Source organism: Podarcis tiliguerta, assembly GCF_965153285.1.
Source record: "Podarcis tiliguerta genome assembly, chromosome: 8".
Lineage (NCBI taxonomy): Eukaryota > Metazoa > Chordata > Lepidosauria > Squamata > Lacertidae > Podarcis > Podarcis tiliguerta.
In genome coordinates, this window is record NC_139541.1 from 32,815,128 (window position 1) to 32,830,220 (window position 15,093).

The 15,093-nt window shown below is 42.6% G+C and overlaps 1 long non-coding RNA gene across 1 annotated transcript; it reads left to right on the top strand.

The window, feature by feature from the left end:
* Positions 1-25: 25 nt before the first annotated feature.
* LOC310682790 lies at positions 26-10,475 on the top strand. Its single transcript, XR_014514159.1, has 3 exons — positions 26-163; positions 2,625-2,809; positions 10,189-10,475. It is a non-coding gene; the product is annotated as an uncharacterized lncRNA (long non-coding RNA).
* Positions 10,476-15,093: the final 4,618 nt, after the last annotated feature.

Consider the following 15,093-nt stretch of genomic DNA (forward strand, 5'->3'; position numbering starts at 1 on the left):
TCAGAAGGCAGGGTGAGCGGTGGAGTCAGTGGGTGGTTGGCAGCGGGGGTGAGTTGAAAAGGGGGAAGACTTTTGCCCGCCCCATTTTTTTTGCGTGGGGGGAGTGGGCGGGGCAAAGGACTTGGCAAGAGAGGGGGCAGGAGAGGCTCAGGAAATCCTGCTGGTGCGGCTACTACTCAGAAATAATGCATTAATAATACAAATACAGTATAAGAAAAAATATTTTTATTAATATCATTTTAGGGAACATAGACATCTCCTGTGGGAGAAATGAGACTGGGTGGGGGTGCTTATATATGTATATACATTCTGGCCACAGTAATCCATCATTGGCTACTTGCATTATTTTTATTTGTTTATAAAATTTTTACACTGCCCTTCACCTGAGAATCACAGGGTAGTTTGCAATATAAAAACACAAAAATACACAACATGGTAACAAACAAAAACGAAACTCTGTGGGGCTTCCCTTGTGCTTAGAATCATAGAATTGTTGAGTTGGAAGGGACCTTGAGGGTCATCTAGTCCAACCCCCATGTTATTATTATTTTTTTATTGTTTATACCCCACTCATCTGACTGGGTTGCCCCAGCTACTCTGGGCAGCTTCCAACATATATAAAAACATAAATAAAGAATTAAACATTAAAAAGAACTTGCCTATACAGTGGTACCTCGGGTTACGTATGCTTCAGGTTACATACGTTTCAGGTTACAGACTCCGCTAACCCAGAAATAGTACCTTGGGTTAAGGACTTTGCTTTAGGATGAGAACAGAAATTGTGCAGCGGCGGCAGCAGGAGGCCCCATTTGCTAAAGTGGTGCTTCAGGTTAAGAACAGTTTCCTCTTAAGAACAGACCTCCGGAATGAATTAAGTACTTAACCCGAGATACCACTGTACTTCCTTCTGATGTCTTCTAAAGGTTGTATAGTTACCTATCTCCGGGGTCGCATAACTCCATACCCTCCAAAATTTCTCCGCTGAAAATTATTATTTATTTATTTATTGATATCCCGCCCTCCTAAAAACAGTAAAATAATACAGCATTCTAAAATCAATTCATTATAAAATCAGTTCAAATCAAATTAATGGCAACCATTGGGCTAGAGTTTTGTGAGGATTACCAAAGGAGGGGGGTGAGGCTGTGCCTTGGCCAAAGGCCTGGTGGAACAGCTCTGTCTTGCAGGCCCTGCGGAAAGATGTCCTGCAGTCCTGCAGGGCCCTAGTCTCTTGTGACAGAGCGTTCCACCAGATCGGAGCCACAGCCAAAAAAGCCCTGGCTCTGGTTGAGCCAGCCTAACCTCCCTGTGGCCTGGGACCTCCAATATGTTTTTGTTTGAAGACCGTAAGGTCCTCCATGGGACATACCAGGAGAGACGGTCCCGTAGGTACGAGGGTCCTAGGCTGTATAGGGCTTTAAAGGTTAAAACCAGCACCTTAAACCTGATCCTGTACTCCATCCAGTGGTATAGCACTGGGTGAATGTGATCCTGCAGCGAGGACCCCATAAGGAGTCTCGCCATGGCATTTTGTACCCACTGGAGTTTCTGGGTCAGTCTCAAGGACAGCCCCACGTAGAGTGAGTTACGATAATTCAGCCTGGAGGTGACCGTCGCGTGGATCACAGTGGCTAGGTCAGGGCGAGAGAGGTAAGGAGCCAACTGCTTAGCTTGGCAGAGATGAAAAAATGCCGCCTTTGTTATAGCTGCAATCTGCGTCTCCATGGAAAGGGAGGTGTTGAAAATTACACGCAAACTCTTAACGGACGGTGCTGGCACTAATTGCGCCCCTGCAAGAGATGGGAGTTGCCCCCCCCAATCCAATATCAGCCCGACCCAGCCAAAATAGATACATCCTAAGGAAAAGTGGGACATCCCAGGATCAAATCAGAAACTGGGACGGCTTCTGTAAATCCGGGACTGTCCCTGGAAAATAAGAACACTTGGAGGGTCTGGAACTGATCTATCTTCCTCCACGAAATCGCCTAATTCCCTTTTATAAGACAATGAAGAGCTAATGAGAGCAATACAAATAAAGTCTCAAATGGAAGTGTAAGCAAGGCCAGAACTACAGTATTTATAATCAGCTCTGTATGTGTGTGTTCTAGCGTTGGTTGAGAGCTTCAGATGGGAAACTATACAGGCGTGCTATGGCGAAATTGTACTATGCTGGTGGAGAGATCAGGCTCTGGTTGCCTGTGGCTCCCTCTAGCAGACACTTGGCAGCCCTGCTGCTCGCTCCCTCCCTGCTTCCTGACAAACACACCAACAACAGCATTCCTTCTTTTTCTCATACTGACACAGACTACAGTTCCTGCTGCCTTATTAGCTATGGTGGATGCTCTTCCTTTCGCAGGATGCATTTCCAGCTGTGGCAGCTTAGTGGGAGGGCGAGTAAAGAGATCACCTTCTCTAGGTTCTCTCTTGAAGGGAAATATGTTGATCTTCTGCATGATCTTCTGCATGTGAGGGGAGATAGCTGTAGCCTTCTCATCTCCCTGTTATGCAGTTGCCCCTCACTTTAAAACAACAATAATAAAAAGGCCTGCCTTTTATGTTAGCAATCTTATTACAGAGTTTTGCATACTTATCTAACGTCCTTTCTTGCTTTATTAATAAAACAGCAGCTGTCTTGCCCCAGCTAACGGCCTTCAATTTAGAAGGTCAGTCTACAAATCAGACGTTGCTGGGGCTGTCACCCCTATCCATTCTGACCAGGGCTGATGGAAGTTGGAGTCCAACGCCATCTGGAGGAGCACAGACTCAAAGGAAAAAATGATAAACCTGGAAATGAATGAGACCTTCATCAGTAAGTTCAGAATATCTGAAATATTTATCCTGTCAGCCTTCATTTGTCTTAGCCTAATGTGGGAATTTTATTTTTATGAGATACTCAGAATTCTGTCGGACACCCAAAGCCTCAAATCAACAATTCTCAGGGTCCTCTGGGAAGCTGACAAAACTGTTGAACCACTTTAAGTTGGTAGTGAGGATATGCCCTTACAGCCCGATTCTAAATATGTGTACTCTGAAGCCCCACTGAACAATGGGTTGTGATTTCCAATAAATATGGTTAAGATTGCAGTGCTACTGCAGCCATGTGCTTGCATACCATGGAATCAACCCAATTGAACTTAGCTTGGAATAAAAATGTTTGTAACCTGCCTAATTGTATTTGAATGAATGAGTTTTAATGTGTAACCTGTGAGCCACCTGATATTTAATATGCACATGTTTACATGCCATACAAAGACATGAAAGTGGGCAGATCAATCCCTGAGTAACAATCCCTGAAAAGGGCTGCAGTTTTACATGTGTTTACCTGGGAGTAAGTCTCAGTGAACTCGGTGGGGCTTACTTTCCAGCAGACATGCGTTTGGTTGTACTTCATGGCTGCACCAAACCAGACTTGGTAATTCCGTTAAACTTAATTAGACTTACCGGCAAGTCACCCTACACGGTTTCATTCTATGTGTACTTACTTGGAAGTAAGCTCCATTGAACTCAATGGGACTTACTTACAAGTAACAAATAGGATTGTGCTACAATACATAACAAGCTTGGCAAAAAAAACCCACTGGCACCTCCCAATTTGAAACTAATTTATTTGGAAGTAAAGCTCAATTAGCTTAATTAGAGCTTATTTCCACATAATTGAGCTGCCAGAATGAAAAATAAATGGTTTAGCTAACATGCAAAATACTGTTTGTGATTTCTTGTAAGAACGGATGCCCCATCATCTGGCAAAGGAGATGACTGTGCAGAAGTACCTCCAAAGTGCACATTCTCTCGCTGGTTTGAGAAACCCAGGAAGGTTGGATGCACAATGGACATGATTCATGCCCAGAGAGGAAGCTTAAGCATCCACTGTGGTCTCCTATTGCACTACAAGGTGGGGATGCCATCATTATTACATTGATACTCTACCTTTCTTCCGAGGAGCTCAAGGTGGTGTACTTGGGTCTCCTTTTTTATCCTCACAACAACCCCATGAGGTAGGTTAGGCCTTCTTATTTTGAACCAGCATTTGGAACTGTCTTCCACATCACACAGGGTCCCTGTGTAAGTTATCCAGGTCCCTAGTGGTCTCCCGGTCCCTTGATCTTCCCCCATTTCTAAGCCCTATGTGATATTTGTCTTCAGACCATGCATTCTGCTAAGGACAAGGCATGTATAAATCAGAAAAGTTACAGTTCCTTGGTTGTAAGGAAAACCCCAGTCTCTTTGTTAGAGAAGACAGGCTTACAATGAGGGGGGAAAGTATTTGGTCCGCTGCTAAATTTGCCCGTTTGCCCTCTGACGAGGAAATGACCTGTCCATTATTTTAATGGTAGGTTTATTGTAGCTGTGAGAGACAACAGGAAAAACCCCAGAAACTCCGAAGACAAAAGTCGGAGATTGATGTGCATTATAATGAGTGAAATAAGTATTTGATCCCCTATCAACCAGCCAGATGTCAGGCTACCTGGTATCTTCACTGTATGTAAGGAGCTGAGATTAGAAGCACCTGCTGTAAGGGAGAGGTCTTACCTGTAATCCCAGCTTGTTACTGTACAGGCCAATCCTGCCTATGCTTACTAAGAAGTAAGTCCTCTCCAAAGTCCAGGGGGATTTTCTGCCAAGAAAATGTGCACAAGATTGCAGTATTAATGTCTCAATTTATAGCATGGCTGCTGTGTAGGTAAATGAGAGAGAGATTGCATAACACTCTGATGCCTAAAAGAGCTGCAGGATGTATTAGTAATACATTTTCTCTACTAGTCCCTGGTTCATTCTGCTGATGTTTCAGTATTGTTTGCAGAGATTAATTCATGTTGCTTGCAGCTAAAAAGCTGCCTTGGTGTTATGTTGGAGGAAGGTGCTGCAACAGGAACTGATGAAGGTGCTGGCAGTGACTGCATCGTGGGGAGGGGAACACCTCCTCCCCCAGAAAATCCTACTTTAAACTGCTTGTCACTTTTTTCTGCTCAGTGTGTTGTTAGTAGTTAAGAATAGGACTTTTGGGAGAGCTTCAAGTTGGGTGAGGGGCAGATAGGGATCTGCAACCTGCTACAGAACCAGAGTTTGCCTAGCACAAATAAACCCAGGGGGACGGGGGACGGAATGGGATGGAGATGGGGAGGGGTGTGTGTGTGTGTGTGTGTGTATATATATATATATATATATTCCAGTGCAGTGCAAACTTATGACAGTGAAAGGTCTGGAGACCGTAAGCTAAAATGGAGACCACATGCTGAAACTCTGCCAGGAGGCAAAACTTAACTGGGGAATTTTCCAAAGGAAAATCCAAACCTTATTTGAGGGGGTGGGGATGGGAAAGACTGTTCCTTATCCTTGATACCAGCAAGCAAAGAATCTCCCAAAGAAACAACAGAATTCTGTGTACGTTTGTCATATGTCCTCTTTTTGCAGGACACATCCTCTTTTTCATGGGTAGATTCATTATAGTGATCCATAGTTAAAAGTAGAAGTTGGCAAATGTGCCTTCTTTTGTCCTCTTCAAAAATATGGCAGCCCTAATTCCTTGTCTATGGTTTTGTTAGTGATTTACTGGTTATCGGATATCCCTGTATTATGCCAACTGGACAGGGATAGGATCTCAAATATCATTGTGCCAGAGGAACAAAATATTACATAGTGGATTTACAGTATTGTATTGATACTGTTGTGCCAGCATAACTCCTATGATAGTAGATCAGCACCAGTGCAAGGGGCAAAACTGGGTGGAGTTGGGAGTATAGAGGAGGATGAAGAGGACTGGAAATGTTACGGTGTGGATTCCTGTAGAAGATTGGAGGTCAGTCCTGTCCCCAGTGCCAGGAAAAAAAGAGACTTCATGCAGCACATAGTTAAACTGTGGAACTCTCTCCCACAGGAGGCAGTGATGGCCACCAACCTGGATGGCTTTAACAGAGGATTGGACAAATTCATGGACGAAAAGGCTATCAATGGCTACCAGCCATGATGACTATGCTGTGCCTCCACAGCTGGAGTCAGTAATGTTTCTGAATCCCAGTTGCCAGAAATCACAGGAAGGGCGAATGCTATATAAATAATAAATAATTTGTTGTTATTAAATAAATAATAAATTATTATTGTTGTTGTTCCTGGGTGGTACTTGTAGGTTTCTCCACAGGAATCTAGTTGGCCACTGTGAGAACAGGATGCTGGACTAAAGAGCCAGCTGGACCAGACCAATGGCCCCTCATGATCTTATGACTAAGTAAAAACAGTCCCATTGTAGTGGATGGGAAACCCCAGTTGACTGCCCTTCACTTCCTCTGTCCCACAGCCAGATCAGAAGATAGGATTCTGACTAGAGAGCCAATCATGGCACCCCAACAGGGGCATATAAGCTCCAGCCAAGAACAAAGCTCATACAACAACACACACAACATGGGGCAACATCACTTTGTCCCCGTATTTGTAAACCTGGACACACATGTGGACTTTGCTGAAGGAGAACTTGATAAAAACGCACTTTGTCCAAAGGGAACACTTTGCACAATCGTCCAACAGCCAAGGCTAGCAGCAGAAACAGGAAAGGCAAATGGGTATCTCTTTTGTTCTCAGAGTACGCACAGGTAACCTGCTTCAGGACTTCTGGCACAAACACCCACCTCAATTCCACTGCAACAGGTGGGGCTGCAGGGAGAAGTTGCCCCTTTCAGGTAAACAATGGGAGAACCTCACCAGAGAAGAGGAGCTCACATCTCAAAAGCATGACTCCAGCTTCACAATTGAGGGTGAACAGCACTCAAGTACTCACAGCCACACCTCCCCCGTGAAATATGCGAAAATCATGTGTATTGAGCGCTAAGCAAATTGCTGCGTCTCCCACGCAGAGGAAATTCTATTTTTACTTTATTTCTGTGCAGAATTTTTTAATCCCACTCTTTAGCCAAAAAAAGAAAGGTTCCCAGGGCAGCTTACAAATAACTAAAACAGACAGTCCGTGCCCTCAGGTTTGCAATCTAAAAATAAAAGGACTCAAAAGGAAAATGGAGTGGGAAGGAAGAGGAAATAAGCAAAATTAGGTTCAAGCTCTTAGCTACAAGTTGTTATCATAGTCCGCTGGGATGGGGGGAAATCAAAGAGAATCAGACTTCCGGAGTTGGGAGGGATCCCAAAGGGTCATTTAGTCCAGTGTCCTCCAATGCAGGCAAAAGTTGCTGGCCTCTCAGCTGTGTTGATGGAGAGGCTCTGGGCCTTCCTTCCCATGATACAGCCTGATGTAATGGCTACAGCCATGTTTTGCATAAAGGCCACAGACTCTTCAGTGCAGATGACTCTTCATCCAGCACTTGGAAAGGCAATCGAGAGTACAGCTAGTTCTATTTGTGGACACTGAACTTCCCATTCAACTGCTTGCTTAGTGCTGTCTAAACTCTTAGGATAGCTTAGGATAGCTTACACCGGTGTCCTCCAGATGTTTTAGTCTGAAACTTCCATCAGAGCCAGTGTGGTGTAGTGGTTAGGAGCGGTAGTCTCATAATCTGGGGAACCGGGTTGGCGTCCCCGCTCCCCCGCATGCAGCTGCTGGGTGACCTTGGACTAGTCACACTTCTCTGAATTCTCTCAGCCTCACTCACCTCACAGAGTGTTTATTGTGGGGGAGGAAGGAAAAGGAGAATGTTAGCCGCTTTGAGACTCCTCCGGGTAGTGATAAAGTGGGATATCAAATCCAAACTCCTCCTCCTCCTCCTCCTCCAGCTCTAGCCAGAGTAGCAATTTTCTGCAATGTACTGAATTTTGGGTAAGTTATCCTCAGTGATATAAAAAGTCACCTGGTGTCATTGTGATATCAGATGGCTGACAGGTGGGTGCCAAACCTGGCCAGATCCAGTTGCCCACTCCTGTTTGATCAGACGCTGCCAGTTCAAACCCCATGAGTGCATATGTGAAATTAATGGATTTTTGCCCCAACTTTACACTTCTTTTCGTTGAATTGCATTTGCCATTTTACTGCTCATTCACTCATCCCCCTTGGCCCTGGAATGTGGCAAGAGCCCAGTTGCCTCTTTCTGTGGGGGGGGGGGGAGAATACCTCTTAAGATGGTGCCATTTTTTAAAGCACATGTGTTTTTTAAAAATCTGCTGACCAGTTAATTGAGATAACACTTAAAACACATCATAATACTTCCAGTCATTGGGCTGATTAATTCACTCACTGTGTAGCCCATAAATAAAGTCTGATTGAGTTCAATGAGGTTTACTCCCAAGTAAATTGGTGTAGGATTGTAACCTAAAGTAATTATCTAAATTATCTCGGTCCAGGAGACTAGCATAATTAGCCAAAGGTGGTTTCCCTATCCATACTTAATTTGGGGTAAGCCCCATTCAACGTTGTAGGATTCACTTCAAAGTTAGCCGACTCACATTACAAGAACTCATTTTCCTTTTGTTTCAGTTTTCATTTTCTTTTGTTTTTGGACCAATAAGCATACGGTTCTTTTGCTTATCAGTCCCAAACCTGAATTTTTTTTCATTTTGCGGTAATTGTTCCATGAATCACAGAAAATATGGCTCAAACCAGGCAGGAAATAATTTAGCACAGAGCCAGTTCAGGAATGTTTTTGCTTCCTGAAGCGTAAATACTGAGGAGCAGATTATATGGATTTAATTCAATTGTCTGGACTGAAATGAGATCACTTCTGGTGTAACACTCAAATGCATGCATATCATGGGCTTAGCAACTTGATACACAAAAAGTCATTGTTTTGGATGGTGAGGATACCTAGACAGAGTTTCCATTTTGTATCTCATACAAGGGTGGGAGAGAAGTTCAGTTTGTTTCTTGTTTGTTTTGCCCTTTATCAAAAGATCTCAGGGAGGTGTACAACATTAAAAATGTACTTTATGGAACATAATAATAAAAACATAAAATAAAGAATAGTAATAACATAATAATAAAAAATAATAACAGACCCCCCCCCCCATTTTTAACAGGCCATAGATTACTTAATGGCTAGCCTCTTTGGGGAAAGCATTCCATATATGGGGAACCACAATAGAAAATTCTCGTGCTGTTGTCACTGTCCAAACCTCTCAGGGACAGGGGGCATAGAGCAGGGCCTCACATTACATAAAACTGAGTTCACCTATTCATATTTCTGAAACAATATGAGATTTAAAACATGGCCATCCTTCGAAATTGCACACTTTTATGAATTTTGTGATGCAATTCTTGAACCAAACAATGTTAAAGAAAGTTCATATATGGGTGAAAATATGCATAAAATGAGGGACGCGGGTGGCGCTGTGGGTTAAAGCCTCAGCGCCTAGGACTTGCCGATCGCATGGTCGGCAGTTCGAATCCCCACGGCGGGGTGCGCTCCCGTCGTTCGGTCCCAGCGCCTGCCAACCTAGGAGTTTGAAAGCACCCCTGGGTGCAAGTAGATAAATAGGGAGCGCTTACCAGCGGGAAGGTAACCGGCGTTCCGTGTGCTGCGCTGGCTTGCCAGATGCAGCTTGTCACGCTGGCCACGTGACCCGGAAGTGTCTGCGGACAGCGCTGGCTCCCGGCCTATAGAGTGAGATGAGAGCACAACCCTAGAGTCTGGCAAGACTGGCCCGAACGGGCAGGGGTACCTTTACCTTTACCTTTTATGCATAAAATACATACACTAGTGAAAACAACATGCAAAATGCATTATATGTATTAGGAGAAACTGCAAGAAAAATCTGCATATTATTTAAAACTACAAACAAAAAAGTGTTAGGAGAAATTCACATTAAGATGCTGAAGAATTTTAATAAGGTTTTTTTTTTTTAAAGCAAACTGCAGCAGAAATACGGAGAGCTGAATTTAAGATTCGATAAATGTAAAACTGAGAGGACCAAAAAGGGCAGATCCTTTCACCCCTAGTTTCATGAACCTTAAATACAACATCACATTCTGACCTGGTTAGGGATGGGCAACCCATGGCCGTTTAGCTTCCTAGAAACATAGAATTGTATAGTTGGAAGGGACCCCAAGATTCATCTAGTTTGGTTGACATTTGCCTCATAATCTTCCTGCACTGATTCTTGGGACAGCAAGTTCAAAAGACCAGGATTGGCAGGTGGGGTGGGAAACTAGGTGTTCAAACAAAAGCAAACTTTAAATGTTTATATATATATTATAACGTGCTCCAAACTTTTTCAGTGTGAGAGCCGCATTGCCTCATGGGTAACCTTCCCTTCCAGGGTGAACGAATGGGAGGAGACACATGCCAGTGGTGGGCGGGTCCAGAGGCAAAAGTGGGCGGAGCAACAGAAGTGACACCTTCCTTTGTACAGTAGGCTACAGTCCAGCCATGCAAAAGTCAAGAGGTTTCTATCCACACACCTCTCCATCCTGGGAAACAAGATGCATTGTTACATGCTTTTAAATCTCTTTTAATATTTTTAACTTTTGTATGTTTAAAAATATGGTTGTGATTTTTTCTTGAGGCACATTTATTTATTGTGTTGTATTTATTGTATTTATTTCATTAAAAAAAATATACACTGCTTGATTATAAATAAATAAATAAATGCTCCTTGAGGGTACATTTGTTTTTTGAATGGCTTTAAAAAAGGTTTGGGCAAATTCACTGAGGGCCAGATTTAGGTTTGATGAGGCCCTAAGCTACTGAAAGTAATGGGGCCCTTTATATGTCCAGCAGTCCTTTGTCAACAACAAATTGTCACTGTTTTTTGTGTTGAAAGTATGCTATATGGTAATTTATGGAACTAATAGGTATCTAAAGCCATTTGCACATAACAAAATATGTATTTTATCAAAGTAATTGTTGAACTGAAATACAATTAAGAAGTATATTACTTTGTTGCTTAGTCATTTAGTATTGTACGACTCTTTGTGACCCCATGGACCAGAGCACGCCAGGCACTCCTGTCTTCCACTGCGTCCCGCAGTTTGGTCAAACTCATGCTGGTAGTTTCAAGAACACTGTCCAACCATCTCATCCTCTGTCATCCCCTTCTCCTTGTGCCTTCAATCTTTCCCAACACCAGGGTCTTTCCCAGGGAGTCTTCTCTTCTCATGAGGTGGCGAAAGTATTGGAGCCTCAGCTTCAGGACCTGGCCTTCCAGATCTTATCCCATCTTATCCTTGCAAAAACCCCATGGGAGATAGTTCAGACTAAGCGTAAGGGTCTTTTCCAGGGAGTCTTCTCTTCTCACGAGGTGGCCAAAGTATTGGAGCCTCAGCTTCGTTAATAGTGAAATACAATTAAGAAGAAGAATATTAATAATAGTGAAATAATTATTAAGCTCCAACTTTATGCAGGTTTTATTTTATTTGTTTTTTTATCTTATATTTTGGAAATGTACATCCAGGTGTTTTTTTTTTTCCCTTTCAATTTTTTGGGCCCCCCAAGAGAGTGGGGCCCTAAGCTATAGCTTGTTTAGCTGATACGTAAATCTGGCACTGCTTCTATGGCTAGATGGGCTCAGGGTTCCCCGGCACAAGAGTAGTGGCACCAGTGTAAGTGGCACCAATAGGACCATGTTGCACTAATGTCACCTTGCTCTTTCACACATGACACAGCCACCAACCAGGTATGTATACTTGCTGTTCAGCTAATCCTGGTTGCCAGCCCAATATATCCATGTATAGGATACATGCTAACTCCTATTTATCTCGTTCACAATTTATATTTTAAATACAACAGCCAGCCTTCAATGTACTGTGCATGTAAAAATGTGAAATGACCCGCAACTGTAAGTTAACTGTTGCTAATGCCATTGTTGGTCAAAACTTGTTTACTGTATGAAATGTAGAAAGTGGGATTCCCCCCTGGTTTCGGCTTGAACAAAGCTATAGCACAAGCCCATGGAGAAGCTGTGATGTCTGTCTGCCTCAAAATGAAACCAAGTCTAGTTTGCTGGAAAAGCTCTCAGCTCTGAGGTCTTGATGCCCCCTTGTGGTATGTCTGTATATTTTAAAAACCTGGCATGACATTCTTCACTGACCTCTGCACATTTCACTTGCACAATACGATGGAAATTTCCTTATTATCAGAATGCCTTTAAAGTATACTTTAGACCAGTGCAAGCACTTGGCTGTCAGAAGTTTGTTACTATTTGCACAGCGCACATTTCAAGGGGAGAAGCTGCTGTTAGCTGCCAAGGCATTCCTACAGTTCATGATTTGCACTTGCACAAGTAATCTGGAAAGGAAGTCTTCTAGAACCAGCCTACTCTGGATCCTTGTATTTGAACTCAGCAAAGACTTGTGCAGTCAAGCAAGCAAAGTAGTTTCTTGCATCTGAGGAATCCAAACTAAAATGGAATAGTTCTGATATCAGAGCTGACAGGCACATTATAGCCAAGACACATTCAGGGCTGGGCCAGTGAGAGGTGTGATGTATAGGGAGACTTCCGAGGACCAGATATAAAGGCCTGAAGGTCCACAGTTGCCCTCCGGGCTTAAGGTTGCCCACCTCTGCTGTAGACACTTTGGAGCTAGACAGTCCAACTTGCTAAAACTTCCTACAAGTCCTTTAGTAAACTTCCTTTGCCTCTGAATTCTCACATGTTGAAATCAAAGAAATCCTGTTCTCAAGAGCAGGGATGGGAAACTTGTGCCCCTGGACTACATATCCCATTATCCTTGGTCACTGGTCATCCTTGTCGGGGCGGATAGAAGTTGGGGTTGAACAACATTTGGAGTGCCACCAGTTCCCCATACCTCTTTGGGGTTAGTCAAACTAACACAGGTGCACATTGGCACAGGAAGAAACAGTAGTCTGAATTGCAGTCCAGCCTAATTTAATTGACCAAGGGGATAGTTACAGAATTTATTATTTGTAACTGAATAGTATCATCATTAGCCAACTTGATAATCTACAGTTCAGTGAATAAATATCTCTTCTAATACAAAGCACTTTAACATGCTTAATGTGTGTTTCTGAAGATGAGATCAAGATTATGATTTCACAATAGATATGTCTGTCTCTCATCTATCTATCTACCATCCATCTTCACTTAGATATATGTGAAACCAATTTTGCCTTCTCTCAGTTTCTAATTCTTCCATCCTTCTCTTCTTCAAATTTCCACATCAGTTTGCATTTTTTTTTAAAGTCCCTGTGAAAATTTATCAGCATTTTTGTGCGAATTTCTCTTAATATACATATTTTGATATGCAATTTGGCCTAATTACACTTGCTGCAAAGCAATTTCTCCTAATATTGTTGTTCTTTACACTAATATATGCACATATATGCAAACTTTACCCTACAATCTGCAATATTTGGGTGGAGAACCACTTTGCAAAATTCACAGAAGTGCAAAGTTCAAAGAATGGCTGTGTTTCAGTTCACGTATTGTTCTGGAAAGTGCAAACTTTGTAAGTTCACTGTGAAATGTAACTGGTTTGAATTTCTTCCCCAGCCTTATCTTTAATCAATCTATTCACCATTAGAGTCAATCCATTTATTCATCAGACAGTTCATCAGAATAGGAGGGTGGATGCAGCTGAGAATAATGTGAGCCTCTAGGCCTAGGGTGACCATTTCCTTGTGTCCAATAAGGATGGTAAACAGCTGGGGGGGCATGTTTAGTTTTGCATTCAGTAGCATTCTTCTGCCTTGAGGCTTGACTTATGAGTAAGTGATGAGATGGGCTGATCTTAGATAGCATTTCTCTAAACCACCAAACAAGGAATAATTGGCATGAATCAAACTTGCTTGGTCCAAGGACCTGGATGGGAAATCTAAAATATTAAGTGGGGGTGAGGCTCCGTATTTAACAGTGCAGCCCTGTGCACCTTTACTCAGAAGTAAGACTTGTTGAGATGACTTACTCCTGGGTAAGTGAGAAAAAGATTGCAGTCTCTGTGATGGCTCTGTCTCTGAGAAATTGCAACTACTTCTGCTGGTGCTAAAAAGATTTTGTATCCACACTCGTACGCTTATACAAACAGAATCTGTATTATTTATGGAATTTACATAAATCAGCAGGATTGCAATGAAAATTGTTTCCTTATGTACACTAGCCATGTCCTTGTTGACCACCAGAGGGAGCACTTGCATTACCTGCTAAAGGACTTTCCATTGGTCAATGCCCTGAGATAATATCTCATTAAATTGGGTTACAGACTCCTCTACTGGTATGGAAGTTCCTACGAAACTCAGACTGTGCAAAAAATATCAGGAAGGAGGGTGACACATCAGAGCAGGTGAGCTGTTAAAAGAAACTGTGAAAGCTATTAAGTGGAGATGGTATATTACATGTAGAGTGAAACATTATAAAACACAGGGAAAATAAATAAGGATTAAGAAGATTCTGAGCTTGAAAAGTGGAAAAACTAATTAAGAAGCCCAAACTATATAATGAGAAAAGGGGATTATCCAGAAGGTGAATAAAACTTGTCAAAAGTTGCTTGTTTAAAAAAAATAGAAACCATATGACCTCTGAGAGATAGTGGAGAGAATTTAATAAAGGAGACACGGGATTTGTGTCTGGTGGTTTTAATATTCTGCCTTTGAAAAGTACAGAAAATGAGAACTGCACATCCATACAAGTGAAGGTGGTACAGCCATATAATCCACATTAAACAATGCATTTATTTCCATTCAGGTCCATAAAAGTGGTTTAAAAAATAGTAGACCAAAAAAATAAATAAATTAATAAAACAGTAGAGTAATGGAAGATGGTACTCTTCCCCCCCACCCCAAAGATAACTAAATCCATCAGTCAAACCAAACATTCAAAAAGGTTTGTGAATTGTCTCTAATATCAGTCGTAATCAAATTAAAGGACTTAACTAACTTGTTGTTGTTTAGTCGTTTAGTCGTGTCCGACTCTTTGTGACCCCCTGGACCAGAGCACGCCAGGCACTCCTGTCTTCCACTGCTTCCCGCAGTTTGGTCAAACTCATGCTGGTAGCTTCGAGAACACTGCCCAACCATCTCGTCCTCTGTCGTCCCCTTCTCCTTGTGCCCTCCATCTTTCCCAACATCAGGGTCTTTTCCGGGGAGTCTTCTCTTCTCATGAGGTGGCCAAAGTATTGGAGCCTCAGCTTCACAATCTGTCCTTCTAGTGAGCACTCAGGGCTGATTTCCTGAAGAATGGATAGGTTTGATCTTCTTGCAGTCCATGGGA